Below are 23,111 nucleotides of genomic sequence, written 5' to 3' on the forward strand. Positions count from 1 at the left end.
TGGTCACCCTCATGTTAAAGTACTTCCTGATGTTCTGATGTACCCTTCTGTGTTCCACTTTGTGCCGACTCCCTGTTGTCCTGTCACTGGGAAGAGCCTGGCATTTTCTTTGTATCTGCCTTTCAGATATCAATGTGCATTAATAAGATCCCCCCCGACCTTTCTCTTTTCCAGGCTAAACTACCCCAACTCTCCCAGTCTGTCCTCTCAGGAGAGGTGCACCAGTCCCTTGATCATCTTGGTAACCCTTTGCTGGCATTTCTCCAGTAGCTACATTTCTCTCCTTTACTGGGAAGCCCAGAACTGGACACATTACTCCAGGTATGGCCTCACTTGTGCTGAGAAGAATGGAAGGATCACCTCCCTCAAACTGTTAGCAAAACTTTGTCTAATACAGTCCAGGATATAATTAGCCTTCTAAGTGTCAAGGGCACATCACTGGCTCATGTTCAAATGCCATCTACAAATTGCTGGGGATCTGAATGAACAGGAATATCTTCAACTACAAAATTTTAAAATTGTCTTATTCTTATATACTTGAACTATACATAAATAAGACTTCTGTCACAAAGAGATAAAAAGAAAAAAATGTATTGAAAATATGCTGGCAAATTTACTTTCAAAAACTTTGATTGTATCTTTACTGAATCTTCTTCCATAAAGAAGATATACATCCAACATATATGGATAAAAATTCATTTAGTTCCCAAGACATGAAATCTTTGTAATAGGTTAGCCTGATTACAAAATTACCACTAGTCTCTCTACTTAGATACAACATATTAATTTAACTAATTTTTTTAGTCATAGTCCCCCCATTTCTTTCTGTGCATATTCATTTATTTTTATTTTATTTTACATCTAGTAAATATTGTCACAGTCTTGGATGGCAGTGAAGTTTCAACACGAACATGAATTTTTGGATGGCATATATGTAAACATCCACAATTTTCATAGGGGATTTATAAACCTGGGAGATCTGAATTCAAGGCTTGACACAGTAAGAAGGTAAAGGAACTGCTTGAAATGAAAAAGGCAAAAACAATCAAAGACAGAATAACAAAAGCAGCTGAAGAAGCAGTTGCTCAGCATTTTTTAGTGCTAAAGCCTATTTTTTAGTTCGTTTAAGTTTCAAAGTTTCCAGGATACAGCATGCCATATATTGGAGTTCTCAGGGTGAAATGCAGAGAAAAATAACTTTAAAGTTCTATTAAAAACTGATGTTTAATTTACTGATAGTTTTCGTATCTTCATGATTTGAAATTCAGTAAGGGAGTAGTCCTGTAATCAGTAATACTCCTGGTATCTTAAAAAAAAAGGGGGGGGGGTAGGAGGAAGAGAAGGGAGTTGGAGGAGGGAAGCATTTCCTGATATGATTTGCTTTTGAATCTTTCAAATATCTTCCATGGATTTTGATTGACTTATGAAAAGTCAATACAAAATGTGTAACTCCTTGTTTGTTTTGTTGTTGCTGTGGTGTTTTGTTTTTTTTTCTTTTTTTTTTTTTATTAAATTATTATTATTTTAAAGTATGCATATCAAAGCCACTAGGCTTATGAAGGTTTGAGTTTTTGACTCATAATATCCAGAGGACTTAATACTACAGTCCTGAGAGATGTGGCAGTGGACCTTACTTGTGACCAATTTTTTAAATATTCTTTCTGGATGGATGCCATCAAAGCCATAGGAACCAGAGCTTTTATTCTCTTTTTGCTCTCCTCAAGATACTCTACTATGCTGCATTACACAGAAGGAGATTGACAACTCTAACAATGCAAATGTTTGAAGATCAGGGTCCAAACTTTTTTCTTCCCTATCTTTCTGCCTTACCTACTATCTATTTATTGAAATCAGAATTGTTAGGAAATTGTAGGCAAATATCATGATCAGATTTTACATTTGTACAGCACAGTAATTAACATGTTTCTGGGGAATTCTCTAAGGTAACAAAATGCTAAAATAAAATCAATTTATTGTTAAAGTAAAGTTTGAAACAACAGTACTGTAAGCAGTTTATCTGGCAAAATTATAGTGCAATGGCATAAATAAGTTGTGTTTTTGTTTTCTGTTCTGTAATGAACAGGTACAATTTCCATTTATGATTGCCAAATAATATATATATATATATATATGAAATACTACAGAGTTATTGTTCTTTTTTTAAGATGAAATATTTGAGAAAAAAATGCAAAACCTATATTTAACCAGTTCCTTTCAGCATGGGAGTACACTTTTATAATTTTATTCCAATGTAGATGCATTATATTGGTATTTATGTGTGCTTTTTGCTATCAAATTATGTGTAGATTCCCATGTTAAATGTTTCACATCTAACTGTCAAGGAGGTAAAGAATCACCCATGACAAATTGTTTTAAAAGCTTCTACTGGTTGATGTATTTAATCAGACACTTCCCAGGAGGCATATATTAAATATGAGCTAATTTTCAGTAATGAAAATTATTCCTACTCCTTTTTCCATACCTTTCTAAACCTGTGCCATTGTACAGAAAATAATGAACAGTTTCTGGAATGAAATGTTCAAGTAGCAAAGAACAGTAGGAGCATCTGTGTGTTCAGAGAAGTCATATCTTAGAGTTTCCACTCCCAGGGTTGCCCACACTTTTGGATTAAAAGCTTTTGCATTTAGAAATACAACAAACAAAGAAAACATACTCAGGAAAGTGCTTAAGCAACTGTTTTGACAAGCTGAATAGATCTGAAGCCAGGAAGAGCACTGAATTTTTTGTTCTCCTACTTCTTGAACAGAGGCTTTAAGTTCCAGGCTTGGAATTTAATAGACTGTATCTCTCCTCTACAGTGAACTTTATTTTTAAGCAAATACAGTACCTAATAAATTTCTAAAATGTTCTAAATTTTCTGCATGCTGCAGATTTCATCTAATCACATTCTTAATAAGCTAGGCCACTGAGAAATGCAATTTTCCTCTGCGTAGGTGAGAATATGATTTTTCCTGTAACTCAATCAGGATATAGATAGATAGCCATCTGTCAAGATGTATACATTCTAAAAATCAAATGGCTAGAAGTAGGGAACAATGACTTGTTTACTGAGTTTTAGGTACTTCCAAGGCATGGGACAGAATCACAGAATCACAGAATCACAGAATTTCTAGGTTGGAAGAGACCTCAAGATCATCGAGTCCAACCTCTGAGCTAACGCTAACAGTCCCCACTAAACCATATCCCTAAACTCTATATCTAAATGTCTTTTGAAGACTTCCAGGGATGGTGACTGCACCACTTCCCTGGGCAGCCTGTTCCAATGCCTAACAACCCTTTCAGTAAAGAAGTTCTTCTTAACATCTAACCTAAAACTTCCGTGGCGCAACTTAAGCCCATTCCCCGTCGTCCTGTCACCAGTCACATGGGAGAACAGGCCAACACCCACCTCGCTACAGCCTCCCTTGAGGTACCTGTAGAGAGCGATAAGGTCGCCCCTGAGCCTCCTTTTCTCCAGGCTGAACAAGCCAGGCTCCCTCAGCCGCTCCTCATAGGACTTGTACTCCAGGCCTCTCACCAGCTTCGTCGCCCTTCTCTGGACCCGCTCTAGCACCTCGATGTCCTTCTTGTAGCGAGGGGACCAAAACTGAACACAGTACTCGAGGTGCGGCCTCACCAGAGCCGAGTACAGGGGGACGATCACCTCCCTAGCCCTGCTGGTCACACTGCTTCTGATACAAGCCAGGATGCCGTTGGCCTTCTTGGCCAGCTGAGCACACTGCTGTCTCATATTCAGCCGACTATCCACCATCACTCCCAGGTCCTTCTCTGCCTGGCAGCTCTCCAAGCACTCATCTCCCAGCCTGTATCTCTGCTTGGGGTTATTGCACCCCAGGTGCAGGACCCGGCACTTGGCCTTGTTGAACTTCATGCAGTTGACCTCAGCCCATCGGTGCAGCCTATCCAGATCCTCCTGCAGAGCTTTCCTACCCTCAAGCAGATCGACACACGCACCTAACTTGGTGTCATCTGCAAACTTACTGAGGGTGCACTCAATCCCCTCATCCAGATCATTGATGAAGATATTAAAGAGGACTGGCCCCAGCACCAAGCCCTGGGGAATGCCACTAGTGACTGGCCTCCAACTGGATTTGGCTCCACGACTCTTTGGGCCCGGCTATCCAGCCAGTTTCTAACCCAATGAAGCGTGCGCCAGTCCAAGCCAAGAGCAGCCAGTTTCTTGAGGAGAATGCTGTGGGAGACGGTGTCAAAAGCCTTGCTGAAGTCAAGGTAGACCACATCCACAGCCTTTCCCTCATCCACCCAGCGCGTCACTTTGTCATAGAAGGAGATCAGGTTCGTCAAGCAAGACCTGCCTTTCATAAAGCCATGCTACCTGGGCCTGATCACCTGCTTGCCCTGCAAGTGCTGCGTGATGACTCTCAAGATAATCTGCTCCAAGAGCTTCCCTGGCACTGAGGTCAAACTGACAGGCCTGTAGTTTCCCGGGTCTGCCCTCCGGCCCTTCTTGTAGATGGGCGTCACGTTTGCTAGCCGCCAGTCGACTGGGACCTCCCCCAATAGCCAGGACTGCTGATAAATGATGGATAGTGGCTTGGCCAGCTCCTCTGCCAGTTCTCTCAGTACCCTTGGGTGGATCCCATCCGGCCCCATCGACTTGTGCACATCCAAGTGCCGTAGCAGGTCACCAACCAGTTCTTCGTGGATAGTGAGGGCCACATCCTGCTCCCCATCCCCTTCCACCAGCTCAGGGTACTGAGTATCCAGAGAACAACCAGTATTGCAGCTAAAGACTGAGGCAAAGAAGGCATTGAGCACCTCCGCCTTTTCCTCATCTCTTCTAACTAAGTTTCCCCCCACATCCAGTAAAGGATGGAGATTCTCCTTAGTCCTCCTTTTTGTGTTGATGTATTTATAGAAATGTTTTTTGTTATCTTTAACGGCAGTAGCCAGATTGAGCTCCAGATGAGCTTTGGCCTTCCTAATTTTGTCCCTGCACAGCCTCGCAACATCCTTAAAGTCCTCCCGTGTGGACTTTTCCAAAGATTATAAACCCTCTTTTTTCTCCTAAGATCAAGCCACAATTCTCTGTTCAGCCAGGCTGGTCTTCTTCCCCGCCAGCTCGTCTTTGGGCACGTGGGGACAGACCGTTCCTGCGCCATTAAGATTTTCCTCTTGAAGAGCACCCAGCCTTCCTGGACCCCTCTGCCCTTCAGAACCGCCTCCCAAGGGACTTCACCAACTAGTGTCCTGAGCAGCTCAAAGTCAGCCCTCTGAAAGTCCAACACAGCGGTTTTACTGGTCCCCTTCCTGGCCTTGCCAAGAATAGTGAACTCCACCATTTCGTGGTCACTCTGCCCAAGACAGCTCCCGACAATCACATCCTCCACCAGTCCTTCTCTGTTTGTGAAGAGAAGGTCTAGCGGGGCACCACCCCTGGTAGGTTCACTAACCAGCTGCGTCAGGAAGCTATCTTCCACGCTCTCCAGAAACCTCCTAGACTGCTTTCTCTGGGCTGTGTTGTGCTTCCAGGATATGTCAGGGAAGTTGAAGTCCCCCACAAGAACAAGCACTGAAGATTTCACAACTTCTGTCAGCTGTCTGTAGAATTCCTCATCCGTCTCCTCATCCTGGTTCGGCGATCTATAGCAGACCCCGACCAGGACACTAGCCTTGTTGTCCCTGCCGATCCTAACCCAAAGGGACTCGACCTTGTCATTCCCAGCCTCGAGTTCTACAACCTCGAAAGACTCTAATATAGAGAGCAACACCACCACCCCTTCTGTGCTGCCTGTCCCTTCTGAAGAGCTTATAGCCAGGCATTGCAGCACTCCAGTCATGAGACTGGTCCCACCACGTCTCCGTGATGGCAACGAAGTCGTAGCCTGCCTGCCGCACGATGGCTTCCAGCTCCTCCTGTTTGTTACCCATGCTGCGTGCATTGGTGTAGATGCACTTCAGCTGGGCCATTGCCTTATCCTCCGGCCTTGCCATTGTTCCCCCTGGCACAGCCCCAACAATCCTAGCTTCAGCCCCATCCCCCTTCCTACCTAGTTTAAAGCCCTCTCAATGAGCCCTGCCAGCTCCTAAAGGGACCTGCTGAGCAGAGTTCTCTTTTTTTCTTTTTGTGATATATAAGGTCTAAACAAATAATTTTATGGATCTGTGTGCAGAGTGATTAAGATTAAAAGTATCCTTTATTTTATAATTCAGAGTCTTGAGACCGAGTCTTGCATTTGTAAACAAAATGAAGCTAAGTCTTTATCTGTAAATTCAATATGACTGTTTTCTGGCTGTGAGGCTAGAAACTCTGGGGTGGTTGCCTTTTCCTTTCTAGGTGTCCCAGTCTTATCTCTACTATAAGCACCTGATCCTTTCATTCCTGGGAAAAAAAAAAAAAAAAAAGGATACGAAAAGAAAGAAACAGAACAACAATACTGTTGGATAATGAACATCCTGTCCAGAAGCTGGACGAAAAAAAGAAAACTAGTTTTTATTAGGAGGTCTTTCATTAGACAATTGTAATATCATCTTACTCTAGTCAGGTCAAAGTAAAGACACCAGTGCGTAGTTTAGATCAAGACTTTACTGTGACTATAAACAAGTATAAACAAGTATCTTGTTTCATTGTCAAAAATGCCTGTCTGCCAACTTGAAATGTTCTTTAGAATCCATCATTAAAATAAATACATAAATAAATATTAAATGTGGGGACACTACATGAAGTAAACTAAGAACACCTTGGTCCATTTTATGGTACTGACCCTTGTCCAAACTACTTCATCTTGATTGTCTGAATAGATTTTCATCACATTTAAAATGCCTACTGAAAATTATGCCTAGCCCATACTAACTTCTGAGCCTGCTTAGAATTTGTTTCAGAATGTTTTTGTCCAAATTAACACCAAACCATGAGTTTTAAGTCCTTATCTAACTGCTTCCAATTCTAACTATTCTTCCCACTTAAAGACAATCAAGTTCTAATGACTGGGAATATTCCCTGACTTCACTAATCATACTATTAGAAATCAGAAAACAAATGTAAAGTTTGTCACAACAGTTTTGTGCAGCATTCTTAACAAGCTGAACATCAAGTGCAAGCTTAACATTATTCCAAAGGCAGTATTCAACTGATTTTAAAAGATTTTAAAAGATCTTCCTGTAATCTCCTGGCTTTAACTATATGCCTTTCAGCCTCAGTAACAAAAGGAGACTTCATTCTTCCATGTAATAGGTATTCTATATTATCAAGATTCACATAAAGAACAATTCTATTTCTACACAGACTAAGGCAGGATTCCTGTGGAAAATATGAAATTTATAGTCTCATAAATACAGAATTGCAAAGAATTCTCGTAAAGAAATTAAAGAACAAATGGGTAAAATTATATCTGTCACATGACTCATATCATTTTCTAACTTTTGAGGACTTTGTTTTCAAAGTTAAAAAATATAAGAATAAAATCTGTGTATTTAAAGTCCTAGGTGTGTGTGCATGTACATATATAAGTATGTAGAAATACTGACTGATTATACAGTTTCAGGCTATTTTTTTTGTATATTTGTATATTATGAATTGTATATTTCTTTTGAGCAAGGGAAATTTCTATATTCTCAGCTAAACAATTAACTTACATTATCAAATCTAAATATCAAGATATACGGTACAGTATATATATTCAATTTTGATACATTATCCTCTGCAAGAATCCTCAGCATTAAATATCAGAAACCACCAAAGGAGGTCAGAAAATTATAATCAAACCAATAAATGTACTCTGATTAGCTGGGAAAAGAGAAAGTGTTTTCATGGTATGCAGTGTGACCTGTTGTAAAGCTGCCAACTGAGCTAGTTCTGCATATATGAAGAACATGCTAAAATGAAGCTTATATCTTATGCCACATGTATATTACAAATCCAGCACATAATAGAAGGTAGCAACTATTTTATTTTCTGTTTGTTATTTCTTCTATTTATAAAAGCTTGTTAAGCTGTTTTTCTGTTTGTTGCAGAAATAGGACACAGATTTTACTGACATGATACTTTCAGTCTTTAAGAAAAGATCAACTATATAAACCTGTGAGCTGAAATATATATATAATCAATGTTTTCCCTAAAAATATAACATGAAAATTAATTGTAGCAATAAAATTCAAGCAAGGGATGAGACATCTGGGGGTAAGGATAGAACAGCACTGCAGTACATAGGAAAGGCTGTGGAGCATCCACTACCACTGTTAGTTAAAACAGACTAGAAGACACATCTGCCAAAAATGACTTAATGCAACTTAAACAGAAAATGAATTAGTTATGTTCATGTGCCCCCATCCAGCCTCTATGTTTAAGACAATACATGTGACTCTATGTATTGTCTTGAATAGAACAGAGATTAAATGAATGTCCCCAGCAGTAGTACAGAACCATTCAGAATCAAGTTTCTGTATAATAGAAACTATGCATATTTATATCATGAATTAAACAAGTTTATTTATACAATTTATGTAACTTTTTATATTATTTTATTAATATTTTTATATTATATATTCAGCTGGAAAAATAACACAAATTCTACTTCATTCAAAGAACATTAAATGTATACAGTACCAAAGTCTTCAGTGTATTGTTTATAATATTTTAAGGTATACAGACTACAGTAAAACTTAAAACTGAATGACTATCTGTTAATAATCATAAATATAACATTACAGCTTACAGTACCTGCTAGATTGCTTCCTTTATTCATACTTGAAATCTTTTACCTTGATTATTTCAAAAATCATTAACTTTCTTATAACCTCTCAAACATTATTTCATACTTATTTTACCAAAGGTTTCACAGATTCCTCTCCATATAATAGACAAACATTTTTATTGCTTTAATAACAGTTCATGAAATTGGTCTTAATGATACTGAAACAATATCTTAATATTTTTTACTCCATTTGCTAGTTAATCCTTTCTAGTTTCTCTCCCCTTTAACAATTGTATATCTAAAACACCCATTTCTGTGAACTCTGAAACCTTCAAACCTTCTGAAACCCTATGAGCAAAAAATTTCTTCCCAATAATTAATCTAAACCTACCCTCTGTTAGTTTAAAGCCATTGCTGCTTGTCATATCAGTACAATCCCTGACATAGAGTCCCTCCCTAACATTCCTGCAGGCCCCCTTTAGGCACTGGAAGGCTGGTACAGGGTCTTCCTGGAGCCTTCTCTTCTCCAGGCTGAACAACCCCAGCTCCCTTAGCACGTCTTCACAGGAGAGGTGCTCCAGCCTCCACATCATGGAGAGGTGCTCCATGATCATCCATGTGGCCCTCCTCTGGACTTGTTCTAATACATCCATATCCTTCCTTTGTTGAGGGGCCCAGAGCTGAACACAGCACTCCAGGTGCTGCTCATGAGAGTAGAGTAGATGGGGAGAATCAGCCTGACCTGCTGACCGTGCTTCTTTTGATGCAGCCCAGGATACGGTTGGCTTTTTGGACTGCAGGTGCACATTACCGGCTCTTGTTGAGCTTCTCATCAACCAATGCCCCTGAGTCCTTTTCCTTAGGGATGCCCTCAATCCATCTTCCACCCAGCCTGTATTTGTGCTTTTACAGTGCAGTGGTAGAAAACCATATATACTCTTCACCTCTAAAAGCAGTCATAGAAACTGGAAACTATCCAGAAATTACTGGAAGAGAATGTAAAGCTGTCACTGATACACAGAACAAGGTAAGAATAGTTCAAGAATACCAACTTTTTAAAAATAACTAAAACCAAGAAGTAATAGAGAAAATGTATTATCACTTGCAGAGAAATAAGTTTACGGTTTTCTTGTGTCTGCAATGCAAAGAAATAATGCAAGAAGGAACATATTGGTGAATTGTAAACTAAGTATGGTATTCTGCCTTTTAAAAATAAAAGTTATTTAAAATAAATTTTTTTTTTGAATCTTGATGTCTTAAGAAACTGATTATACTGATCACCTCCTAGTGCTTATTTTTCCTAGTGACTGCCTTCTCTGTTTATTTATGCTTGTTCTTTTTATTATTAATTTAATTCTTGTAATTTTTTATATTCTTTCTTGTATGTTCATCTATTTTGTGCCATTTTTTTTGGTTTTACTTGATTATCAGACTTGCAATTATCTTTTATGTTCATACTGTCATATGTATTTCTTAAAATACTTGTAGTATAGATTTTGAAAGTCTGGATTCATAAGTGTTTTGTTGTTGTTGTTGTTTTCTCCTGTGTTTATTTCATATATACTTGCCACAATGACTGGCTCCTGAGCCATGACGGAAATATATATATATTGATATATATCAATAATTAATATATTATAATTATATTGAGTATATGGAAATATATATAACTGATAATAGGTTATTAATAACATTCCTATATATATGGATATATAGAGAGAAGAAGACAAGAGAGAAAATTATGAATAAACTTGCTCTGCATATCAGGTTTTTTTATAGTTCTATCTTCCACTTTCGTCTAATGAAAAAAAGGTTAAGAAGAATATTTGAATCTACCCTTTCTCCTTCTAGCCACAAGAAACAAACAAAACACAAGTTGTAAAATCTAATATTGACAACTGTGCACTGAAAAGAAGCAGGTCTAATTGATACAATTGAATTACAGCACCTACAGTGTTCACATTTAACCAAACAAAGAAAATGACAGCAAAATTAGTTCTAGTTCCACAAGTAGCTTTACTAAGTACAAAATCATATGAACAGAAAGTTGTTGACAGAGCTGTCTCATGTAATGCATTATATTTTTGTGGAATTGTTTCTATGGTAACATTGACAAGGATACCCTTTGCTAAGATCTACTTCTTTTCATAGGCTTTTAAGAAGCTTTATGTTACACCCTACAACTAGTAATACTTTGCAAATCTTTGTTAAAAAGTCCACAGCAATCTTTCATTCCATGACATCAGTCATTGAAGTTGGTTCATCTGGCTAGTGCTGAAGAACAAACAAATGAACACACACACAGAGTCCACATTGCGGACCAGTGGATCAGCAAATATATTCCTTAAAAAGTAGAGAAACTCACTCTCCTCTTGTACTGTTGAGAACATTTGTATCTTCCAGATGCACTGGGTCAGATAACTATCCTCTATGAAGAGAGAATACATTCCAGTACTCACATTTTGGCATCCTGAAATAGATCTGTGTGGAATTAAGTCTACTGGACAAAATGTTGCCCTTTGGACAAAACCATTATTGTCTGAAAAGAGAAATAACTATTCATAATCAATACAACATATGTGTATATACATATATATATGTGTTTATGTAAAATATACTTAGTGCATTAGGTGTGCCTATGCACATATATACATAAATTACAATAAATAAGTCTTCAAATTTGTAAATCAGGTGTTCAATGGATTTTCTATATCGGCTATTAAAAATACTGCCACATTGAAGCCTAAGGAGAAGGTTCATCTAAACTTTTTCCTTTGTCAGCTTTTAATAGATCTAATTGTCTAATTATCTGCTCCAGTGCAATGGTGGAGTGTTTTAATGCTTCTCCTCTCCCCTGGGGAATATGCACAGTCTCTGGGAAGTTGCCATCTGCTTCCATTTAGAATCCTGGTGAAACACTCATTTAAACACTGAGGGTTGCCAACTTCATCTGTCATTAAGCTTTGTTCACAAAGGATTGACCGTTTTATTATTCTGATTCTTGTTAGACATTGTTAGAATAGACAAATAGAATAGTCATATAGAATAGACATTATTAGAACATCCTGGTAGGAAGACCAGTTTATTTTCAGAAATGAAAAGAGATTTTTTGATTACTTTTTTAACTGAAAATGGCTGCTGTAACAGCAATATCAATACAGGTAGAATGTGGCAAAAGTCAGACATTTCAAAATTAGTTTTTCACTTACTGGTTCTCATTTGATAAGTTTATGAAACACATGTTTTGAAATCATGAAATGATTATGGTAAGTGGACATGAAAACCCTACCAAAGCACAGCAAAGCAAAGCAAACCAAACTAAACCAAGCCCAAACACCAGCTATTAGAAAATAAGCATTGTTGGTCTCTTTACAATGAGACCAATGAGTTCAACTCTGTCCTGTAGCTTACCTCAATAAATGTACAACTACTACCTGCAAAATGTAGAGGGACTTGAGTGCCCCAAAAGCCCATCTGGTTTGCTAATTATTGCCTCAACTAGTACAACTGAAACCTGTGCTAGAGTACAATGGTTGTGCTTCCCCCCAGAGATTTCGCTTTCATTGTCTTGGTCTGGGTAACTCAGGGAAATGGAACTATTGTACACATGATATCTTTCTGAAAGACTAACACTAGAAACAATGAGAAATACTTTCTCCCAACACCTGTGTGTCCATGCAGCTAGTTAATCAAAATATGTTCAGGTACTTAATGAATTTTTTCCAGTGTTCTCCACAGTAGAATTGCAAATCAGTCATTTTCAGGTCCTGCACTATATATTTTTTTTTGTAACAAAGAGACATAACATCTAGTAACATTTAGAGAAAAATCAAGGAAAGAAAATCTTACCTGAATGCAGATCGTTGCAAGGTCAGTCTCTAACTTTTTAGTCAAGATTTTAGACTGTACAAGCTATTTTTTTCCAACATAATTCTAACTGCCCTTTTCTCCTCTCATTTTTAATACTATGAAGCAGTCATAATCCTGACCTTGAATGTGTCTCACTGGTATCCTTCCCCATCCAGTGTCAAAGCAGAGCCCCAAGCATTGTCTTTTTCAAGACATGACTACTCTGGGACATATTCTGCATGAGTGAACCATCTACCTATGGCATCTACAGAACAACTGAGAATTTTGAGGAGTGCCATGCTACTCTGTTTAGCTAGGCTTATGTTTATGAAGCAGGCTGTAAAATGTCATAGGAAATATTGTCTTAATTATATATATATATAATATATAATATAATTATATATTATATTATATATATATTATATATATATATAATTATATATATATATATATATGCTTAGATACCAAGGTAATAATAGACTTTACATTTATAAAAGTTGACCATCCTGATATATCATTTGCTCCTTCATAAAGTTCCCCTAAAAATGAAAATAAAATTCATACAAGAAAGCAATTCCAGTGCCTAGAGGGCATTGCTTTAACTAGTTTATAATGTGAAATCTATGCCAGGAGATTTGTTTTATTTTAGTTATTTCCAAAACTTATGTGGAAGTGTATAATTGTATAATCATGTCACTGCAGCACCAAGCTCCTCTGAGGTAATTTTAGTTGTTTTTTTGTTTGTTTGTTTGTTTTTTTCTCCCCAGAAGACATCATTTTTGAAACCATATAGCCTATATATTTGTTACACCATGGTGTGTCTCTCTATACTAAGATTAAAGCTGTAAAATAATTAGTAACTGTAATCACTTTGAAATTGGTGTCCTACTGCTATTATACAGTGTTCTGGAGTACTGCATTCAGCTTTGCAGTTTTTAGCAAAAGAATGATATAGAAGTACAATGAGTCCAGAGGAGATGAACTATACCTTAAACTATTCTTACCTTGTTCTTTGTATCAGTGACAGTTTTGCATTCTCTTCCAGTAATTTCTGGATAGTTTCCAGTTTCTATGACTGCTTTTAGAGGTGAAGAGTATATATGGTTTTCTACCACTGCACTGTAAAAGCACAAATACAGGCTGGGTGGAAGATGGATTGAGGGCATCCCTGAGGAAAAGGACTCAGGGGCATTGGTTGATGAGAAGCTCAACAAGAGCCGGTAATGTGCACCTGCAGTCCAAAAAGCCAACCGTATCCTGGGCTGCATCAAAAGAAGCACGGTCAGCAGGTCAGGCTGATTCTCCCCATCTACTCTACTCTCATGAGCAGCACCTGGAGTGCTGTGTTCAGCTCTGGGCCCCTCAACAAAGGAAGGATATGGATGTATTAGAACAAGTCCAGAGGAGGGCCACATGGATGATCATGGAGCACCTCTCCATGATGTGGAGGCTGGAGCACCTCTCCTGTGAAGACGTGCTAAGGGAGCTGGGGTTGTTCAGCCTGGAGAAGAGAAGGCTCCAGGAAGACCCTGTACCAGCCTTCCAGTGCCTAAAGGGGGCCTGCAGGAATGTTAGGGAGGGACTCTATGTCAGGGATTGTACTGATATGACAAGCAGCAATGGCTTTAAACTAACAGAGGGTAGGTTTAGATTAATTATTGGGAAGAAATTTTTTGCTCATAGGGTTTCAGAAGGTTTGAAGGTTACACTCATAGTGTGGTAAGGCACTGGAACAGCTTGCCCAGAGAAACTGTGGATGCCCCATCCCTGGAGGTGTTGAAGGCCAGGTTGGATGAGGTTTTGAGCTACCTGATCTGTTGGGAGGTGTCCCGGCCCATGGCAGGGGGCTTGGAATTAGATGATTTTTAAGGTCCTTTCCATACCAAACCATTCTGTAATTCTATGAAATCTTTGTCCTACCCTGGAATGAAACTGGGAAACACTCGGACATCTCAAAACATCCCTATCTATGGCTTCCCTTTAATTTTCTGATTTCTACGATTCCTTTAAATGTTTCTTACCTCAGCTGTAGTTTGGTATTTTTAATTACATTGAATTATCTCACTTTGGACTGCAGTTATTCTGTTGACTTCCATACATGAAATAAAAGTTTGTTTGTTTGTTTTTTCATTTAGGAATACTTATAGCTGCAGATAAGAAATCCCCAAATGGTGATATACCATTTACTTTTTTGAGTACCCTTACAATTACTTACAGCGTTCTCTTTCTGTCTCAGTTCTGTCTTGTACTTTACAGGCGTGATTTATTTTATTTTTTTATTTTATTTTATTTTTCACAGCAAGAGCTGGACTGTGTGGTTCTTTCCATCACAACTGTATCTAGTTCAGTTATATGAAGTTTAAAATATCTTGTGGAATTTACTATAATAATTTAGATATTTCAGAATTCACAACATTATGCCTATTATTTACCACCAAAGTTTTGTTCATTTTTATTGTTTTCTTGTAGAAGATTTATGGTCAAAACCCAGCAAAAGTTCAGAAACTGCATATTTCATTTTATTCTCAGAGTGTTTTGATGGGGAAAATACATATTTTGTACTTGGTCATTATTGCACTTGTCCTCTTTGCATTGTGTTCTTTCTATTGAAGGATGATGGACTAGTTTCAAAAGCTGTATTAGTATGTTAAAAAAAAGCATTCTTGTTGTCACCAAGCTCTAATATTCCAAAGCCTTAAAGATAGCTTCCAGTTTGATTTCCTGAATCCATGAATAGTTATTTATTTCTAAAGAGCATCGGAGCTTAAACAAGAGGGCAGGAGAGTTTCTTCTTTTCTCCTTCAGTGTTTCTAGTCCAGACTATGCTATGTCCTGCTATTTAAAGAACATCAGAGATGCTCTGGCAGATGAGAAATGTGGTTTGCATCCAAGTATCCTGCTTATGCAGAAAGTGTGCAATCTGCTGAGACTTCTGAGTTTCTCAAAGAGATTTTTGTCATCTTATGATGGTGTAAGTAAGGTGATAACTGCTACAGCAGGGTAGGAAATGATTCCATTTGAATGAGTTGATAGACAAATGCACAAGTCTATGTGTAAGTATATTTACCTGAAACATGACAACACCATTCATTTCATGAACCACTCTAGTGCTGCTATTTTTTGATGCACCTTTCACTTTAAAATTTTCTTTTGCAAAGACATGCTATGTTTTCCCCCTAGCGTGAATTTCTATTACCACCAATTTGATTTTAAGAGTTTGACAGGATTGGTCATTTAATTTAAATAAATAAGCATTCTTGAAGTACTTTCTTTTGGTAACTCTTCTTTTTTCCTCATATCTTGCAAGTCTTGGTTCTTTGTATATTTAACTGACTTATGTTTCAGAATTGCCACATAGTCGGTATTCATCAGGAATTCTTGCTGGTCAGTGTTTCATATCGTACTATTTGGTGGCAAAGCACACACATATGGTTGTCTGTGTTTCTTTAGATATAGTGTGTCTAAAACAAATCCATATATAATCACTATTTTTTATGACATTTCCTATTTTACATTTTATGGTGAGTTTTGGTACCACACAGTTGGCATTTTCTTCAAATATTTTCCAAAGACCAATCTTTGAATGTCAGGAATTAAGTGCCACTGCTTTTGCCCCAAACATTCACAAGCTATGTCAGCAAAACAAATGACAAAAAATTCAGGTTCACTGTTGGACATGGAAAGGAAAATATGCTCTCTCCCAGATAGTAGTTGACACATAGCCTTGATTTTTCTCAGAATCATGAGTGTTCCAAGCCAAGTTATTGAAGCGGAAAATAAATTAACCAATAGCTGAAAACCTTTGTCACAATATAGCTTGACAAGGCATGCATTTAGCAGCTAGGTGCCAGTGCCAGAGCAAGGAATGTACCCAGCCTCTCCTGGGTGCAACTGCATGGGTTCAGGACAGTCTAGAATTGATGCCACTGGTGGCCAGCAGACAAGTCTCCTGAAAAGTTCTAAGAAATTGCATGGAGGCTTCCTCCACTATAGTTCTGTGGACAAATTTCTGCAAGGTTTCTCCCTATTTTGCTCCCAAGTGTAGTTTAAGTGAAAGCATTTGTGCTTGATCCTTGCCTGATCTATGCCTGTGTTTGGCCATATACCCCACTGATCTAGAGATGCAAGCTGACCTACCAGCTTGACCACAGGTTGGCCTCATCCTTATAGACTTTCTAGCAATCTGGCTTCTAAGCTGAGGCTGGTATTACTCCAAGTCTAAAAATAGGCAATGGCAAAATCTGTGCTACTGCCTCCCTGGGGATAGACTTCAGCTGGCAAGACACCTGTGTTGCTAATTACCTCCCTCAGCCCCTGGCCTTTGAACAGCTGTTCTTGACAGCACCCTAACAGACAGATATTCTGCTAAAGAGAAAGAGGTATCCACAGCACTTCATGGCATTGGAGATAGTGCTCTCTGTTCCAGAGAAATTCTGGATTGCTAGACGGGGAAGACTCTAGCTCTGTAACTCAGGGTGTGAAATGGATGGGCATTCAGACACCTGTGGGTATTTAGCTCTTCCTGTTGTCCCTTGGTACACCAACTCACTCTATTACATCAGTACCTCAGTTTCCTGATTCTCTCCACACAAGACAGTGAGCCACAAAAGAAGGGTTCTGGGATATTGAAGAAAGACTCCTTCAATTTAAGAAAGAAAGTGACCAATGTTTAGTTGCTAATATTCTCTTTCAATTTACTCCTTGCTTTCAGTTCACAACTTGAGGTTTCAGGGCTACTAAAAGTGTTGTAATAATCTTTGTATGGGTTAAAGGGAACATATACATGTATAAATATAAGAAACCAAGTTATTATCATCTATTCCTTTAAGAGTCCAATTAAAATACTTCAATTAGCATTAGTTCATTTACAATAATAATAATAATAATAAATAGTCAAAAAGAATGCAGAAAAGACTCATTAATGGACTTTTTATTATTTTATTTGTGCCTTCATTTTCCCTGTGTGTCCTGTGCATCACCAGTCTTCCCCAGACAGTGAGTCATCAGCATATGAGGTCTTCACTGGGAGATGTTTGGATTGTGGTCAGGGTTCTCAGTCCCCTCAATCACAAGGTCTGCTGAGGAATGTCTCATTTATTAATATACATTACTTTTTTAGTAAGCTACAATTCTGATGTTTTCACCCTGTGAAAGTATTTACCTGCTCAGGGCATACATAAGGATTTCAATATTTAGAATTTTGATTTATTTGAAAAACAGAGTGAAAAACAGATAAATAAGCATTTTCCAAGTAAGAAAAGCCCTAGCTCAGAGGAATTAGCACACTGATATAGTCTCTTATGCTTTATAACTAATAAGCAGACTTAACTCCTGGAGAAAATACCTTGCACTGAAAGCTTTCACTCCTTTATGTGCCCTCTCCACATTCATCAAAATAAATAAATAAATAAAACGTCAAAAGAGAAAACAATAGAAAAGATGTTCTGGAGGCAAAAAATATAGGAAGCCAAAGACCATGACTTCAGTAACATCTGCTGAAGTGATTCCAGCATACTCATAGGACCAAAGAGAGGGGTAGGAATACCATTTGCATGGCTGGTAGAGATGACAGTAAAAGAAACAGATTCAGGAGGAGCTAGAGATACAGTAGGAATACAGGGTCCCAGTACAGAAGAAATAATTTAATTTGGACCATAAGAGAACCAAGCTGCTGTCACTTACAGTTAAAAAAAAAAAAAAAAGTCAGAAGAGAGAATTTAAACTGAAGAACAGAAAGAATACTGGAAAACAAAGGAGCACAAACATTTGGGATGTTAGTTCTATTACAGATTAAAAAATTAATTTTTGTGTCCATTAAAAGCAAATATGTCATGCCAGATCCAACAGACTGAGATAAGTGAGGCTGCCGCTCCATGTTCCCAGGGCCAACAGCCAGACACACAAATCACAGACAGAAATTCACAGATGTGATGGTTTCACACCAATAGGTCACTAAACGCCACCATACTGTTCTCTCACTCCCCCTCATCAAAAGAACAGAAGGAGAAAATATGATGAAAAAAGGTCTTAAGGGTTGAGACAAGGACAAGGAGATCAACAAGTATCATCATGGGCAAAACAGACTCAAAACAGGGAGATTAATGCAATTTATTGCCTATTATTAACAGATGAGAGCAGTGAGAAACTAAAAGCAAACTAAAATCACCTTAATCCCATCCACTCTCTTCTACAGGGGGAATAGGGAATGGGGGTTGTGGTCAGTCCATAACACTTTGTCTCTGCTGCTCCTTCATCTTCATTCTCTTCCTCTACTCCAGTTTAGGTTCCCTCCCATGGGATACAGTTCTTCCCAAACTGATCCTATGTGGGCTTCCAACAAACTACAGTTCTTCAAGAACTGCTCCAGAATCAGTCTGTACCACAGGACGCAGTCCTTCAGGAATGGACTGCTCCAGCGTAGTTCCCTTGTGCATAGCAGCTCCCACCAGATCACCTGCTCTACTGTAGACTCCTCTCCACAGGCTGAACCTTTGGCCCAGATCCTGCTCCTGTGGGGGCGTTCCATGGGCCACAGTCTCCTTCAGGCCACGTCCACCTGCTCCACTGTGAGCTCTGCCATGGGCTGCAGCATGGAGATCTACTCTGCCATGATACCCCATGGGCTGCAGGGGGAGGAGAGGGAGTGAAAGAATTGTGGAGCTGTTCAGCTGCCCTGACTGGTAAAACCATTACACTTACTTAGTCTGAAAGGTAATTACGGAGCTCCTGATGACTCATCTGGATAGGCTTCACACCTGGACACTGGGGCTGAGGTTCTTCTGGTACTACCATAAGAGGGTTGACTGACAGTGCTCTTCCTCTGAGTCCTTAATATGTATTCTTACCTGCCATCATGTCCCTGTGATCTTCAGGGCTTATGAAGATGGGCCTGGGATAGACTGATTTCTTCTGTAATGGTCCCAAGAATAGCCAAGCAGGATACTGTGCCTCTGTGAGTATACAGATAAGCTTTTATCAAATAACCTAACAGTATCCACATGCAAAGGAAAATTCAAAGAATGGAAAGATCAAATAAGAAATTGTAAACAAACTGTCATTTACACAGGATTCTAGAGGAACAAGAGTTGAACATGAATTCTAAGAAATAATATAGGACATAAGGCACCTTGGTCTTCATGAAGACATTAATATATTAAACATACTGTGAACAAAGCAGAAGACAGCTAACAGAACACTGCAGTATTATCATGCAAAAATAAGAAAGCAGACTGCTAGTCAAGAACCATAGTATATCTTCAGCAGAGCTATGAATCAAATTAATACACTAATTTAAGCAATTTTACATATAATGAAAATGGATTAGAGATTCTAGATAGCAAAAGTATAATAAATTATGGTGTGTCTGTCAGTTACCTCTGAATCTGATGAGAAATTATGAGCAGAAAATAATTGGTAGTATGAGATTGATAAGTATGATACTTGAAAACTTTCCCTGATAATTGGCCTCATGGCCATTCCTAGAGACAGATACTGGAATAGTTATGACATTTATATAATAAAAATTTACACATTATTATACATTGTATTTTTATTCTTTTCTAATTGTGAACTGTATGCATAGTCCTGCCAATGCAATACACATAACTGCTATATTTAAAGACTTCTAAATAATAGGAGCCTCAGTATTCAAGAAGTCTCTATGGAACATGTCAAGGAAATATGAATTAGAAATCCTTTTCCCTTTTATTTATTTATTTATCATTTAGTTACCTTTAACTTATTTTTCAATTTTGTTTTCTTCAATGTTATCTTAATTTCAGGGATAGCACATAAAGAAGCATCACATGAATCCCCAAAATGGTGTCCCTGTCATCCACTAGAACTTTAATATGACTAATAAGAATAACTTCATGAGAGTTATTGTAACTGAAAGTGTCTTGAAGCTGATTGAAAGCTTTGACTATCACAAGGATTTATGCAAACTGCAGGATTCTTTTTCCCACTTAAAACAAACAATCAAAAGTTTATCAGGTTGATATTAAGTGAGTGTCAAAAATGCAAATTATTAACAAGTCATCTGTAGTCACAGCTCAGCATTTCACTTTATTTAAACCAATATTATATTTTGTAGATCAACTCAAAGGGCTGGTAAATTGATGTCACATACTCTACAGAAAAGTCTTGTTGTTTCACACCTCCAATAGAGCTACAGTCACCCTCCATGAGGTTTACAAACACTTACACAATTGACTCCCATTCCAGACTTTAATACTTTTTTTATTTTTAGACTCTAGGTCTAAAAATAAGCAATGGCAAAAATACTAAACCTGAATATTGCAGATATCTTGTATGTTCAAAAGGAAAATTTTATTTGATTCACATCCCAATAATTAGAATCATTAGAAGACCTTAACAGCCCCAGAGTGCTTTTGGGCTCTTTGATCTGCCTTCAAGGAAGCTAATCATCATCCACTCGGCAAATAAATGCTTAAAGAAACTATTTGCAGCACAATATATTGACATTAGCTGTGGACCCACCCATGAAAATATATATTTAATGTATAAAAACATGAAAGACTTTGAAAATAAAAGAAGAAGGAGAATAAATTAAATTATTTAATTACAATATGACTGGGAAGTTAGGTTAGATTTCTGTATTTTTTCATAGGTTATTTGCCTATAATGGGAAAGTCTATTTGCTGTCTTTGTTATTAAATCATCACATGCTAAAATTACAATAGTGCATGCCACCAACAATATATGCTCGGAATTTAAAGTAAATATTTTAGCAAAATTTTCAACTAAATATTTCTTTTCAGTCATAATTTGGGACAATAGTAACCTATTATTTATATTTTGGAGCCAAAAATGCAATATAGAAATACACTTCAAAATTTCTTCTAAACATATAATTATAAAGTAATAATACAGCTCTCTACACATAACCTCCTCAACCAGTAGATTTTCTAGACAAAAAACATAATTTACACCAAATTGTGGACAATTTTTAATCAGTCCTACTGAAACAATTCAGTTTATGACCTCCATTTGTTTAACATACTATTACACTTACCCTAAAATTTATGTTTTTCCATTTTATTCTATTATACAACACATTACGCCTTTTTCAGCAGCAATGAAAAATCTACCTCCACTTGTGCCTCCATAGAATTTTTTTTCTCCACTTAATCTATGTTTCTTCCAGTTTACCTGTGTCCTTATAACGCAATGCCAGACTTTTATGTTCATAGAAGTGATCTAACAAGGGTCCCACAGAAACCGTTGTCTAGTTTGATCCAGAACATGATGCCTGTGAGGAATGTTTTAACAATTCGTGTCCATAAAGAACAATTCTGTTTGAATCCTGTCTGCCTCTGGGCCCTGCACTGGCAATTTAATTCTTGAACCACAGATGCAGTGTGTCCCAGTCTCCCCCTCATTCTAGTCAATTTATCACTTCTTAAATTTATGAACCTGTTTGCTTTTGTTATTCCGGACTTCTATTTCTAACACTGCTATAGATGTGTCTGTGAATGGCTGGGGAAGAATGTTTTAATTACTCGTGTGTCTGGGAGTTTCAGAACAACTGATAACAACTAGTGACTGTTATGGGATACTATGTGGATCTTTGGTATCTGGTTAGGGGGGGCCGAGAGATAAAGAGGAAGGAGAAAGAAGCTGAAGGGCGGCTGGGAGACAAGACTTGAAGAATATGTTCCGTAAACTTGGGATGGTGCCCAGTAAGTACAAAGGGGGAGAGGAAGACTGCGAGCCTTCAACACGGAAGACCCCTAGAGACCCCCAGAAGAGACCCCAGAGGAGACTGCGCATGCTCCAGTAGGAGGGACTGCACCCCGGAAGCTAATTTTAATAATCTATTTTTTTAGAAGTAGTAATGAATATGTATTAGTCTAGGAGCATAAAAATCAGCTGCTTGATGTAACTGGTGTGCGTCCTGGTGGAGCGGAGACTCCCGGTGCACCCAGCGCTGTTTGCTTACCTCTATTCCTTTATATTCTTTCAATAAATCCTATTTTTTTATTTAATCCTAATTTGAATCCTGAGCCATTTATAACATGCCTGTGTATGACCATATGTTTTCGTTGATCAGTATCAGTTTTTCCTTTTTCCAATATCTTTCAGCTTCATTTTGGGAATTAGAAAGATGGAAATAGGCTTTTTTTTTTTTTTTTTTTTTTACAGAAGACAGAGGCATTAAGACCAACACAGAAAATTCTAGCAGAAGATGCTAGATCCAAGAGACAGCATAGTTTCTGGAAAAGAGAACAAAGACAGTAATCATCTCTGTATTTGCAAGAAGACACACCAGTGTCACGTTAAGAGGCGTAGCTGATTAACCATTATGGGCCCGGTTGGATTCAGGGTACTGAACTATCACAATCACAGATTTCACCAATAGCGCATTAACCGTTAGGAATCCAGTCGGATTCACCAATAACGCATTAGCCGTTAGGGGTCCAGACAGATATTCACCAATAACATATTAACCATTAGGGGTCCTGTCGGATATTCACCAATAACATGTTAACCGTTAGGGGTCTGGTTGGATTCAGAACACTGAACTATCTCAGTCATGGATTCACCAATAACATATAACCACCCTTA

Source organism: Netta rufina (genome assembly GCF_964035555.1).
Source record: "Netta rufina genome assembly, chromosome: 2".
NCBI classification, from domain to species: Eukaryota; Metazoa; Chordata; class Aves; order Anseriformes; family Anatidae; genus Netta; species Netta rufina.